Below are 12,638 nucleotides of genomic sequence, written 5' to 3'. Positions count from 1 at the left end.
GCTTGGCAGTTCGGGCGGAACTGTTCCCATGAGGCACAGGGTCAGACTGATTTGCATATGGCCATGTCTGAACTGGGGTGGCAGAGTGGGCTAAAGAACGGTGATGGATCAAACCCAGATCTATTGACTGGGTGTGAGTGTTTGATTGGTTCTGATGCTCCGTCCATCACCACCCCCTTTTGTACCAAAAAGAGTGGAAAGCACACCCTCGCAGAGAGTGCCAGAGGGCACAGGTTTGCATGCTAGCAACAGACATGTGGGTAAATTTCGCAAACATGACCATACTCCAAACTGATGCTGTGCCAAAGACTAGGCCAAAAGTTTCCTGTCACTGTGCCTCATAACTAAATGGAAAAGTTTGGACATTTCCAACAGTTGTTCACACATAAAATGGATCCTTGTCCGTTAATAACCCTGTTTGAGATAATAAACGGAGCAGTCCTGGCATTATGTCCTGTTTTTGAATAGTGCTTAACGCTGCCCTTTGCCCTCCTTAACACTATAATGTGACTGTGACCCTGACTTAATTTAAGTAGAGATTAATGTCAAAAGGCAGGAAGAGATCTAAGGTTCTAAAAAAAAGGGAATGAAAGAAAATCTTAAAATAATTATCTTATAATTCCCCTAATTAGGTAATGTTGGTTATGCACACATAAACAAAAACAAATGGAACTAGGGCCTTTTAAGAGGATTCTCACACAAAAGTGTTTTTTTTCAATATTATAGGTGACAGTGGGGTATTTATCGCTGAATTTCAGATGCACCTAATTTTTTTAATAGTAAGCATGTGGGAAGTATAGGGTGTGTGTGTGTGTTTTGTGTGATGTTTTTGTTGGTTTGATTAGTGACATCGCTTGGAATTTCACCAAACATAGGCCCTGATTTAAATACTTTTCACAAAACACAGTACAGCACAGTGAGTGAAGTTGCAGCTCTGCATTGTGTGAAAAGGAGATAGTAGAACTGAGCCATCTTTTCAAAGACATGGTGCTGTTCTACTCTCTCCTGCGTTGGCACACTTTAGGCTGCCAATGCTGGCTGCCTTGCACCTAAGAGCAAGTGGGCCTGTGTTTTGGTTAGGATAGTTTTTGTGCAGGAAGATAAGTTCCTGAATGGAAACTATCCTTGGAGGCTTTTTCCTCTTTGTATGTGTGCTGCAGAATGCATCACACTTGCTAATAGGAAATAACAAAGAGAAATATAGATACGTCTTCTTGTTACACCAGCCTCAGGCAGGTGCATAGGCAGGTGTAACTTACGCTTTGGTTAATTTATACGTGTAATTTACTTTTACACTATTGAGTAACTTTACTACTTTTGGCTATTCTTAAAATCCAAGTGTAAATGTGTTCAAAAGTGTAGACTTGCGTGTCTTCGCTCCTTGAAAATGGGGGTGAAGTCAATTTTAGAAGTGGAATTTACTACTTGTGAAAAAGAAATGGTAGTCAGCCCAGCAGTCCACAAAGTGTACCACTGATACTTTTATAAAATAATGAAGGTTGGGATTTAAATAAAAACCCCAGAAGAAATAAAGTGAAATTAACTTAAATCATTTACAGTAGTTAAAAGCAGTGGCGGCTCCTCCGCCATAGCAAAGGAGCGTTACCGCACTGCTTTTGAGCAGTGTAAAGGTACAGAAATATAAAATGATAATAACTTTGAGTTATTATCATTTAATGTTTCCTTTGCGGGCGGGTGGGTGGGGAGAAGCTTTGCCCACTCCTACATGTGCAATGGCTGTCATGCACACTTTTCCCCTCCTCCATGCAGGCTGCTTTCAAGCCTGCGTGGAGAGCAAGTCCAGGCCCCCATTCCCTGGTTGAGCGTCAAACCAGGATGCTCAAAACACAATGCTGCAATGCAACTTTATGATTGGTCAGGAGAGCCTGGGTGCTTACCAATCACAACGCTGCATTGCAGCATTGTGATTGGTCAGGGGAGCTTCCTTCCTGTCTTCCTGTCCCAAGAGAAGAGCAGAAGCAAGTAAGTTTGTCAAGGTATGTGTATAATAATTTGTTTGTTTGTTTGTTTTGTTTTACAATGTTCAACCTCGCAGCTCCCCCTCCCCCCCACCCCGACACCCGGAATCATGCCGGCCGCCACTGGTTAAAAGTATAAATAAATACAATGTAATGTTAAACAAAATCATCGAAAAATATATAATATTTTAACAACCTTTTATGAATTTATAAATTAAAGTATAATTCATTTTTAATAAAATATAATTAATTAATTCTGTACATCAATTTTCCCCTCCAATCTCAATTGTGACCTTTCCTGCACATAGACAATCATTAAAAAAAATAACGTATTGCAACTACTATGGGGGATATTCTCAAGAACGTGTGATAACTACAGCAAAAGTAGCTTAACCCAACAATTCACATCGCAGTCTTTGCGGGAAAATAACACTGTGGTAACGTGGTATTCACAAGCCGGCGGTACCATGCGATAGCTTCACGATAACGCGACAAATGTCCGCGATAAAATCAATGCGACGCCGCAAACATGCGAAACACGAACGCAAAAAAGGTTGCGATGAGGCCAATCGCGATACAAAAGCCAGCGAAAAGCAGCCACAGGCTTGCAATTCCCATGCGTAATGCGGGAAAATGCACTATAAAAGCAACGGGGAAAAAAAGGAGAAAAAAAGAAACTGCGTAGCACCATGGATGCACCCGGACCGAGTGCAGAGGTCAACGCAAACCCCACAAGCCCCACAGACCACCAGCAAGAAACATCGGGGTCGGGGAAGGCCAAGGAGAAGAGCGAGAGGATGACGGGGTGCAGTCCACAGGAAAACCAGATCAGTATCACAGAGGTGACAGAACACTACCATCAACTGACACACAATTAGACGAACGTGAATGCAGTCGGAGTGTCGAGGAGGGCAATGGAGGAGGCCACAAGGCGATGGCATGATGTGAAAAGCCAAACCAAGCACAAACACGCTGCCAACAGGAAGGCAGCAACGGCGACAGGAGTTGGGAGTCCTGCGCCACCGGAGGAGCAGGAGGAAACGGGGGCCACAGTCATCAGTGTGGAGACGCTGCAAGGAGGTGGGAGTCCGGACACAGCACGAGAGGACCTGACACAACCTCAACAGGGTGAGCAACGAACAGGGACTGGGGGAGATGGGCACAATGGCCCACATGCACAACGATGTGTAGCACACTGCACACCCACAATGACCCTGGATCATGTCCCCTTGGCACACTGCAGCACACACACATAGCAATCACAGCACATCCACATTGACGACAATGTGGTACAATGTGCAGACCCGACACCGCAGAACATGGGGCACAACTGGCTGCGCTCATGCACTGAAACAGGCCAACCACATCTAACAGAGCAGGAAACTGTGAGAAGGAAATGTACCTGTACAACCTCACATCTGTCATGTAGTCCAAATGTCCACTGTCGCGCATCAAAATCCAGCTCCTCCCAAACAGTCACAATGTACATAGTCATACAGTATGCATGTAAACAAGAACAATGTGCCAACATACATGTCAACACAATGTCAACATGCATCTCCCCTTCACATTGCAGAGGGACAAACAACACCTCCAGCAGAGCAGACCAGACTACTCATCAGCGATGCTGGAGAGGACGACCACACCACCGACGGCCCACAACAGCTCATGCACATACCAGGCAACCCACCACCAGGACCAGGGCAGCCAAGCTACATAGAGGAGAACCCAGCCCATGGACAAACCACACATCAGGAAGCACCCCCCAGCACGGCTGGCTCCCAACACCTCACCGAGCCACACATGGCATTCCAATGCCAGGTGTCAGGATGCCAAACGGAGGTGGCCGAACGGGTGCGGATGGGGTCCGAACCCATGGATTACAAACTAGATCACATGTGTGGGTGTCTAATTCCCCTCAAGGACCACCTACACCACACAAAGAGACCCACACTGCCACAGAGACACATGCATTTGCAAATTTCCAGTACTGAACCACACCCAGAGGCACGCAGTTATCATTCATAAACCCACGCTGGACCTGCGTACGACGGCTCAGTCCACTTCTCTCACGTACTGAGTGGGTGACAATAAAGCCACATGTCCAAGGTCTAAAACGCTGCCTGCGGTGACATGTTGGCGTCTGCTGTACACAACACAATGTAATGTTGTCGGGCCCGAGGCCCTCATGCATACATTATGACCACACAGACACACGCAGATAGTTTGTGGAATTGGCCACGGGCATGTGCGCCCGGCCCCTTTATTGGCAGGGCCACATGTACAGTGACGCCTGTGCTGGATGTGTGTGGGGTGAGTGTGAGTCAGCCCCCACGGAGTGGTTGGTGCTAGCAACAACTTGAACAGTGAACACCATTTAAACGGAAATTGCAAACACCAGCATAACAGAGACAAATGCGGAGCATTATGGAGGTAGCCGGAGCAAGTACAGAGGTTACCCAATATCCAAACCAAAGTGTCCGTGAGTTGCAGTGCACTGAGGATGGGGCACCTGGAGTGCTGAGCAGGGTATCAGGCAGATGATGGCATCCACCACAGGTGTGAGCAACTCCGTTAGTCTGCCAGTACGACTGTTTCGACTCTTGCAGTTGGGGGTTGGAGGTGGCCCTGGCGGTGGTGGTGTGTGCCTCCTGCGATGATGCGTCGTCCGAGCTGGTCAGGACTCGATTTGATGTGTGAGCCCTGGTGCAATGCATTTGAGGCCAGAGGCAGCGGACAGTGCAGGGCCACATACACATGGCGTTGAGGACCCCAAGGCCATCATCTTAGAGGCCATCCAATATCTCAAGAGCCAGGGTCCCAGACTTGAGCTGCTCAGAGTTAGTGGCCACGTATGCACTGCGGCAGGCACAGGCACACCGCCACGGGACGGTGACTTGCGGTGCAGTGAGATGGGCCACGCGAGCTGAGTGGGTCCTCATCGATGTCCGAGGTGAATGTGGCGGAGGGTTGCGGAGTACAGTGGAAGGTGACCTCCAGGGCATGATGCAGAGGGTAGAAGCCATCCAGAAGCAGCAAATGGAGGAGCGGAATGCTACTGCCTCGTTTTTGCCACTAAGTCCGTATCACTGACATGATGGTGACGACAACCCCGGTCCATTGGCTCAGTCGCCACCAAAGTTCAACCAGAAAGTGTCCATGGATCTCGGGGAACAGACTTAGTGGCACCAGAGCTGAAAGGGTATGCAGTCTGCGAGGAGGCCTGTACAATGATATCAAGTCTGGCATAAACAAATCAAGACTGATTTCAAATTGTGTGACCTACTTGACCGCAGTGTTGGCCAGAGGCAGTGGTCAGCGCAGGCCAAACGTGGTTCAGCAAGCTCCTTCTGGAACTCTAACATATGACGTTGACATGGCATTTGGGGGTGACTTGTGGTTGACTGGGGTAAAAGCACCAGAGCTGAGCGGGTGTTCAGTCAGCGAGGAGGACGTGTCCTGCCTGGTATGGATTGGCTTGAGGCCTGCTGGACCGCAGTGTAGGCCGAAGGCGTAGTCATCAAGGGCCCACAGAAACGTGTGGTTGGGATGCTATGCACAGACTTAGTGTCACCACATCGAAGGGAGTACAGTGATGTAAACGCTGCATTAATGTGTGTACTCGGACATTGTATAATCAAGACTCAGTCCCAAATGTGTGACCTACTCGACTGCACTGTAGGCCGGAGGCAGCGGTCAGCAGGGGCCCACAGCCACGTGTCATTGGCTTGCGATGCACAGAGTTAGTGACACTAAGGCAGGTGTTGGTAGTGTTCGATCACCTCCGTAACGATGATCCTTTTTTCCTCCTGACTGACACGCATCATCCTCTTACACCTCTCCTTGCGTGTAATGAAATGTACTCTGCCATGAAGAAATCAAGACTCAGTCCCACATGTGCAACCAACTCGAGCGCAGCGTGGCCCGAGGGCAGTAGTCCACGTGGGCCCACAGACACGTGTGGATGGAATGCTATACACAGACTTGATGTCACCACATCGAAGGGAGTATAATGACATAAAATCAGCCTTAATTGATGTTCTCTGCCATAGTGTAATCAAGACTTAGTTCCAAATGTGTGACCTAGTAGTCTGCTGTGTATGCTGGTGGAATACGTCAACGAGAAGAGAGTACTGCGGAACTGTGTCACAGAGGCCGGGATGGTCTGAGGAGGCTGCCAGGTTTGCGGCACTCGGGCTTGGAGCTTGCACCCCCATGTGGTAGGCCCTCTTCGATACACGCCGGGGTCGGCAGGTGTGCATTGAGGCCTGGGTGCACAGGGCCTGGCAGGACTGGTACGGGGACCAGTGGCCCGGGGTGCAGTAGGCGCACTGGATCGCAGGCAACACCGCTCACGGCAATGGCGATGGCCTCGTGGCAGGGTGAGGGGCACCTCGCTGGCAGACACGTTGGGCATTTCAGAAGAGAACCACGCCCAGGGCTATGTGCTTTTTATTCACATCCCTACGCTGGCCTGGCGTACGCCGGGCCAGCCCACTCCACTGACGCTTACGGATGGATGTAACAAGCTACATTTCCGGGTTCTTCCCCACTGGCTGGGGTGACATGGTTGCGTCCACTGTCCACTACACTCCAAACACCAGCGGTGTATGTCAACATGGATATGTGTGTGGTCCGCATACTGCAGTCTGGCAATCGCATCCACGCCACACTTGGCATTATATACATTCTTATTCATCGGTCACTTGCCTCCTTCGCACATTCCTGGTCCCCACCTCTTCCCACAATCTGCTATCGTGTGACTGAGGTGCCATGCCGTTGATGGCTTATGTGCATACCTGGCCCAGGTTGCCACAGTAAGTTGTGCTGTCGTGTCTGGTGGGTGGGCATGTTGTATGTGAGTTTGTAACGTGTGCATTCCCAGTGTTGTGAGTTGCATGATTGTGGAGTTGAGGTGTGTGGTGTATTCATTTGGTACTTGCCAACGAGCAGCGCAATTCCGTAGGTGCCAGCCTGGAAGCGCCGGTTGATGATGGACTGTCGGAAGATGTAGGACTCATGCACTCTGCCTGGGCGGGTGGCATAGACTTGGTGTAGATTCCCCGGTGGCCCACTATTGCCTGCACATTGATGGAATACGTGTGCTTTCGGTAGCGGATATTGTGTGCAGTGTTGCCAGGGGGCACGAGTAGGACATGTGTGCAGTCAATTGCCCCCTGACACGTGCTGGAATCCAGCTATGGTGTAGACGCCTTGCTTGGTCTCCAGCTGTTCCTGCGCAGTGTGGGGGAATGATAGGTAGTGTGGCACCAAGCTGATGATGGCATCCAGGACAGGTGTCTGGAACTTGGATTGGGCTGGCTGTGAGACTCCTCCGACTCTTGCAGTTGTTGTTTGGAAGGTCCCAGAGGCCAACAGATGCAGCACAGCTAGCAGCTTTGTCTGAGGTGGGATGTTGGTTGTCCGCTGTGTTGGTACCATCAGCCTGTGGGCAATGGTGGTCTGGATACGTGGGCTGGTTGTCCTTTTGAGCCTGTGGTGGGCAATGACATTCCCTGGTGTTGGGTGTGTGAGGTTGGTGCGTTTTCATGAAGTCGCTGTCTTTGTCTGCGCTGCCTCAGTGTTGGTCCGGGAGGGGGGCGGGTGTGGTCCGGGGGGGGGGGGGGTCCTGGGGGTGGTGGCGGAGGGTGTTGTGGCCCTGTTGGGGCTCCAAGCAGCATGGTCAGTGGATCCATGGTATCTGTTGTTCTTCAGGATGCATGAGGACCAGGGATGCGTTGGTTCTTGCATCCACGGTCCCACTATGCATTGGTTCTTACAGCCGCACAGCGGGGCCTGCGTCGGAATCGGTGTGGTGATCTCGGACTCCGTTGTTCGGTGCACTTGTTGCAGCGTGCAGCAATTTCTCGAACCGCGGGCAGGTGATGCATCGTTTTTTTCAGCGATGCGTCGAAAACAGGTGCGGATGCGTCACACTTCTCTTAGTAGCATTGTTTTTGCAGCACCCAACAACAGGAACAACCTCCAGAGGCCCAGAACAGCAGCAGGCCCCTCTTGGCAGGTCAGAACTCCCAGCAAGGAAGTTCAGGGGAGCTGGGGGTGGAGTCTTTCTGTTCCTGAGACTTCAGAACATGATGCAAGCTCTACTTCAAGCCCTTGGAGATCTTCCTCAAGCAGGGGACACAGCACACAGCAAAGTCCTTTCCTTGGCAGAAACAGCCACTGCAGGCCAACCCAGACAGCATACAGCAAAGGGGCAGTATGTCTCAGTTTCTCCAGCTCTTCTCCTTGGCAAAGTTCCTCTTGAATCCCAGAAGTAATCTAAACATCTGGGGTCTGGGCCCCACTCTTTATAGTACAAAATCCTTTGTTTTCTGGAGGCAGAGAGTGTCTTTGCCCAGCCAGAACCAGTCCTGTCCTCTATGGTGCAGCTGCCCGGCAGGAGGTGGCTACAGCATTGTCCAAAACAGACCAGGCCCATTCAGGTATGAAAGAAATCTCCTACCCCTACTCTGAATGCAACCCAGGTCTATTCAGCCTAGCCCGACTCACCCTGGAAAGGCAGGACGCACCTCCCTCTCCCTCTCCCGAGTGGCTGTCTGCACAGAATGCACATCCCCGGTCCTTGCCACTCCTCAGACAGACAGTCAATACATAAACCTAGCAGAGGCACACTGGATGGCTAAGCAAGAAAATACCTACTTTCTAGAAGTGGTATTTTCAAACCCAGATTTTAAAACTCATCCTTACTAAAACATGCATCTTTAGATTCTGAGTTCAGCCATGCTAAACTCTATTTTCCTATCTTGTTCCCATGGGCAGTTGTGCTTATAAGATGTTATAAGCAAACTCCCCATTGTATCCTATGGGACAGATAGCTTTTCAATAGTGAAACATGAATTTGGCAGTATTTCACTATCAAGGCATGCCACACACATCAGGGCATGTCCTACCTTTCACATACACTTGGGCCTACCTTAGGGGTGACTCACATGTAAGAAAAGGGAAGTTAGGGCCTGGCAAGTGGGTGCACCTGCCAAGTCAACATCGCAGTACCAAACTGCGCACAGACACTGCAGTGGCAGGTCTGAGTTACATTTACAGGCTGCTCATGTGGGTGGCACAATCAGTGCTGCAAGCCCACTAGCAGCATTTGGTTTACAGGCCTCGGGCACAAACAGTGCACTGTACTTGGGACTTAGGAGTAAACCAGATTTGTTGTTTGGAAGGTACCAGAGGCCAACAGGTGCAGCACAGCCAGCAGCGTTGTCTGAGGTGAGATATTGGTTGTCCGCTGTGTTATCTATCTGGTGGACTGCAAGTCCACAAGATAGGTGACTTTACTCTTGCTCTCCACCACCTCAAATGGCCCAGTCCACTTATCCTGGAGCACCCAAGGCTCCACTGGGGCCATGACCCATACCTTCTGGCCAGGCTGAAACTCGATCAGATTGGCATTCTGATCATGCCACTGTTTCATCTCTTCCTGGCTGGCTTTCAGATTCGCCTGAGTCAGTTGTCTGAATCGCTTTGTCTGGTTCCTGAAGGCCAGCATGTAGCTATATACATCCTGCGGAGGTTTACTGGGATATTTCTCCCAGCCTAATAAAGGTCTTGTCCTGTCCCAAATGCCCTTCCAAAGGCACATTATGAGCCAGACCCAGTAAAAGGCTCTGAAGTGCTGAGGTACGACCAGCACACAAGCTGACTCAGGCTCAGCAACCTTAGTCTCACTATACAGGAGACCATTCTCCCAGTAAATCAAATGTGACCCAGACTGATCACCTGCTGCCTGGCTTGAAGCCTGCCACTGCAAGCCAAGAAGAAAGTGGCATTCCTGCTGCTCCTTGCAGAATTCCTCCCTGGAGGGGCCCCCTTTTTGCTGCCAGTTCTGCCACTTGCTCCCCTGTACTTTCCAGTGCTTCCCCCTCAAGGTCTGCCTCCTCCTGGACCGTGGAAACTTTGGGGGGCAGTTTCCCACGACCCCTGCATCCTCTCTTTCTGGTAGGTACCTGGGCCATTCTTTCAGGCTCCAGGTCCTGTTGATTGCCCTTACCGGCTGCCATAGACCGAGTGGTCACACAAGCCCACTCAGGCAGACCCAACATCTCCAAATGAGACATGTGCTCCACCTTCTTCCAAGGGGAACTCTCCAGGTCATTCCCTAGCAGACAGTCAACAGGCATGGCTGGCCTCACAACTACTTTCAAGGTACCTGAGACCCCTCCCCACTCAAAGGGAACCTGTGCCAATTTGCACTTTGAGTTGTCAGCTGCAACTACTGGGTAGAGTACATTAGGGACCACCTCCTCTTCAGTCTTCAGACACTAGCCAACAACTTACAGCTGTCACACTGGCTCCAGTGTCTCTCAGAGCCGGCGCCCTATGGCCATTTGTGGTCACCCACTGCCCGTATTTCTTAGTGTTAGCGGGCAGATGGGTTCTTGGGACCATCTCATAGTCTCCTAGTGAGACCAGGGTCAACTCCTCTGGGTCCCACCCCTCCTGGGAACGCAACTTCTCCCCCATAGCTACACTAGTCAATTCACAGGGCGGTGTACCTGTGGGTTCAGTGGTGGCCTTTTTGGGACATCTAGGATCCCCTATGAAGTGGCCCATCTGACTAAAAGCATAACATGCGTGGGGGTCCTTCTGTGCAGGCTTACCTGTAGGGGCCCATGACTTCTCATTGGAGGGTGGGAACCTTTCCCTTGGTTCCCTTGAGAATTACTTTGGGGACATTTTTGGAACTCTTTTTTTTACCCTTGTCCCCCCACTCTTCTGCTGGGGACCCTGCTCACACTTGGCGGAGTCTCCCACAGGACCTTTGTCGACCCTGGTACTGACCCAGCGGTCCGCCTCCACAGCAAGCTTCCCAGGGTCAGTCAGTCGACTGTCAATCAAGTGCTGGCATAGCTCTAAAAAACAACTACCAGACAAGTGCTCTCATACACTCAAATCATAGAGCCCCAGAAAATCATTTACACAATCTTAGCAGAGGTGGAAAACGGCGATATCCTAGATGATAGGGCCTGTGGGCTTAGCTACAGAATCCACCCCCCATGTTAAGTATACCTTAGTCAGGAATTTAACAGACGTTAAATTCCTGCGTTAAGGCATACTTAATGCGATTTAAAAAATCGCTACCCTTCCTTGTTAATATCGCGAAGCTGCCTTCGGGATATTTGCCCTGGTTGGTTTCACAGTCACGCCTACTTTGCATCTCATTAGGGATGCAAAGTTAGGCGCGCTGGAAACGGGCGCTAAATCAGCAAGACATGCGATAGCGTGTCTTTGCTGATAAGGCGATTAAATTATCGCCGCTTTTCACCCGAAAACTGACGCAAAAGCGCCAATAATTTCATATCGCCGCCTTGTTAATATGCCCCATAGTGAGGGTACATTACTCCTCACACAACCATGGTGCGTGCCCCTTCCATGTTGGGAGGACTTCCCCAGCTGGACCTCTGTGATCTTCTGAATCCAGCATTGCAAGTCTTCCTGCCTCTTCCTGCAGTGGGCACTAAGCCGGTTGTACACCTCCAGGGTCTGCACGTGCCGGGCGATGGCTTTCCAAATGGCCTTCTTTTGATGGGCTGTATGGATGCAATAGATGTAGGAACAGATTGTAACTGCGTGTTTGAGGAGAACTGTAGAGTTGATAATCACATTGGCATCTAGCACAAGCCTTCATGAAGAGTCAACATATCACTTGTTCATGTCACATGCTACACACAACTAAAACATGAGTACACACTTTTGTGCTCATCTGATGACTAACCTCAGCTCTTGTCCTGACCTCCACTGTCCGAGGCAGCCCGCTAACATCATGTAGGCCAGATCCACCCTACATGGAATGTAATGTGAGGTATCATGAGAAACAAAACAACATTTTGACCTTCTGAAGGGTAAACTACCTGTGCATGATGTCCAGACACATGTCCTGCCAGATCCATTGCATTGATGCATATGTCCCGTAGAGGCTAGTACCATAGTATACACAACATCCTAACACTACGGTCACATGATAAGCGATGGTATGTGTGACACTGAGGACTACCTCTCTGGAGCTGTGTGGACATATGGACTACTTATTTGAGTATCATAGTAAGTCAACATACGTTTTTGTGGTTTGTACTGCCATCACAGGACACCCCTTTTGCCACATGGGGCACTGTAATAGGGATGACAATCAACATTTCACTGTATGTGTTGTGTGATAGGAAAGATTGTAGCCAAGCAGATGATTTCCATTTCACAATATCTTCAACAGTAACCCACTATCTACACTGTGTATGTCTCAGATGTGCAAGAGGCCTTACAGTGGAAGCAACACTATTAGAAAGGTGTCAACAGACCTGTGCCAGTAAAGGGAAAGTCATTGTTGGCAGACACACATTGAAACTGTTGTACAATGGAAAGAGAAGTATCAGGTCAGGGGATCACCTCAGTTACCCTGCCTCATTATATCCATGTACCAGCTATCAGGGCTACTAGTGGGACAGATCACTCTTTCTGGGAGCATCCATGGATCACAAGGTCTACAGGGACATTACTCTTTACATCACTTCCCCTGCCACAGTAACTCTGGCCCAGGCTGGGCCATTGTCCAGACTGCCCACATATCAATGGCAGGGCTTGCTCTCTGCAGTCTGAGGCTAGTTATCCCACATGAACCTCACTTTTCTATCCAAATCA

Source organism: Triturus cristatus, chromosome 12 (genome assembly GCF_964204655.1).
Source record: "Triturus cristatus chromosome 12, aTriCri1.1, whole genome shotgun sequence".
NCBI classification, from domain to species: Eukaryota; Metazoa; Chordata; class Amphibia; order Caudata; family Salamandridae; genus Triturus; species Triturus cristatus.
Note: the sequence above shows the minus strand (reverse complement) of the source record.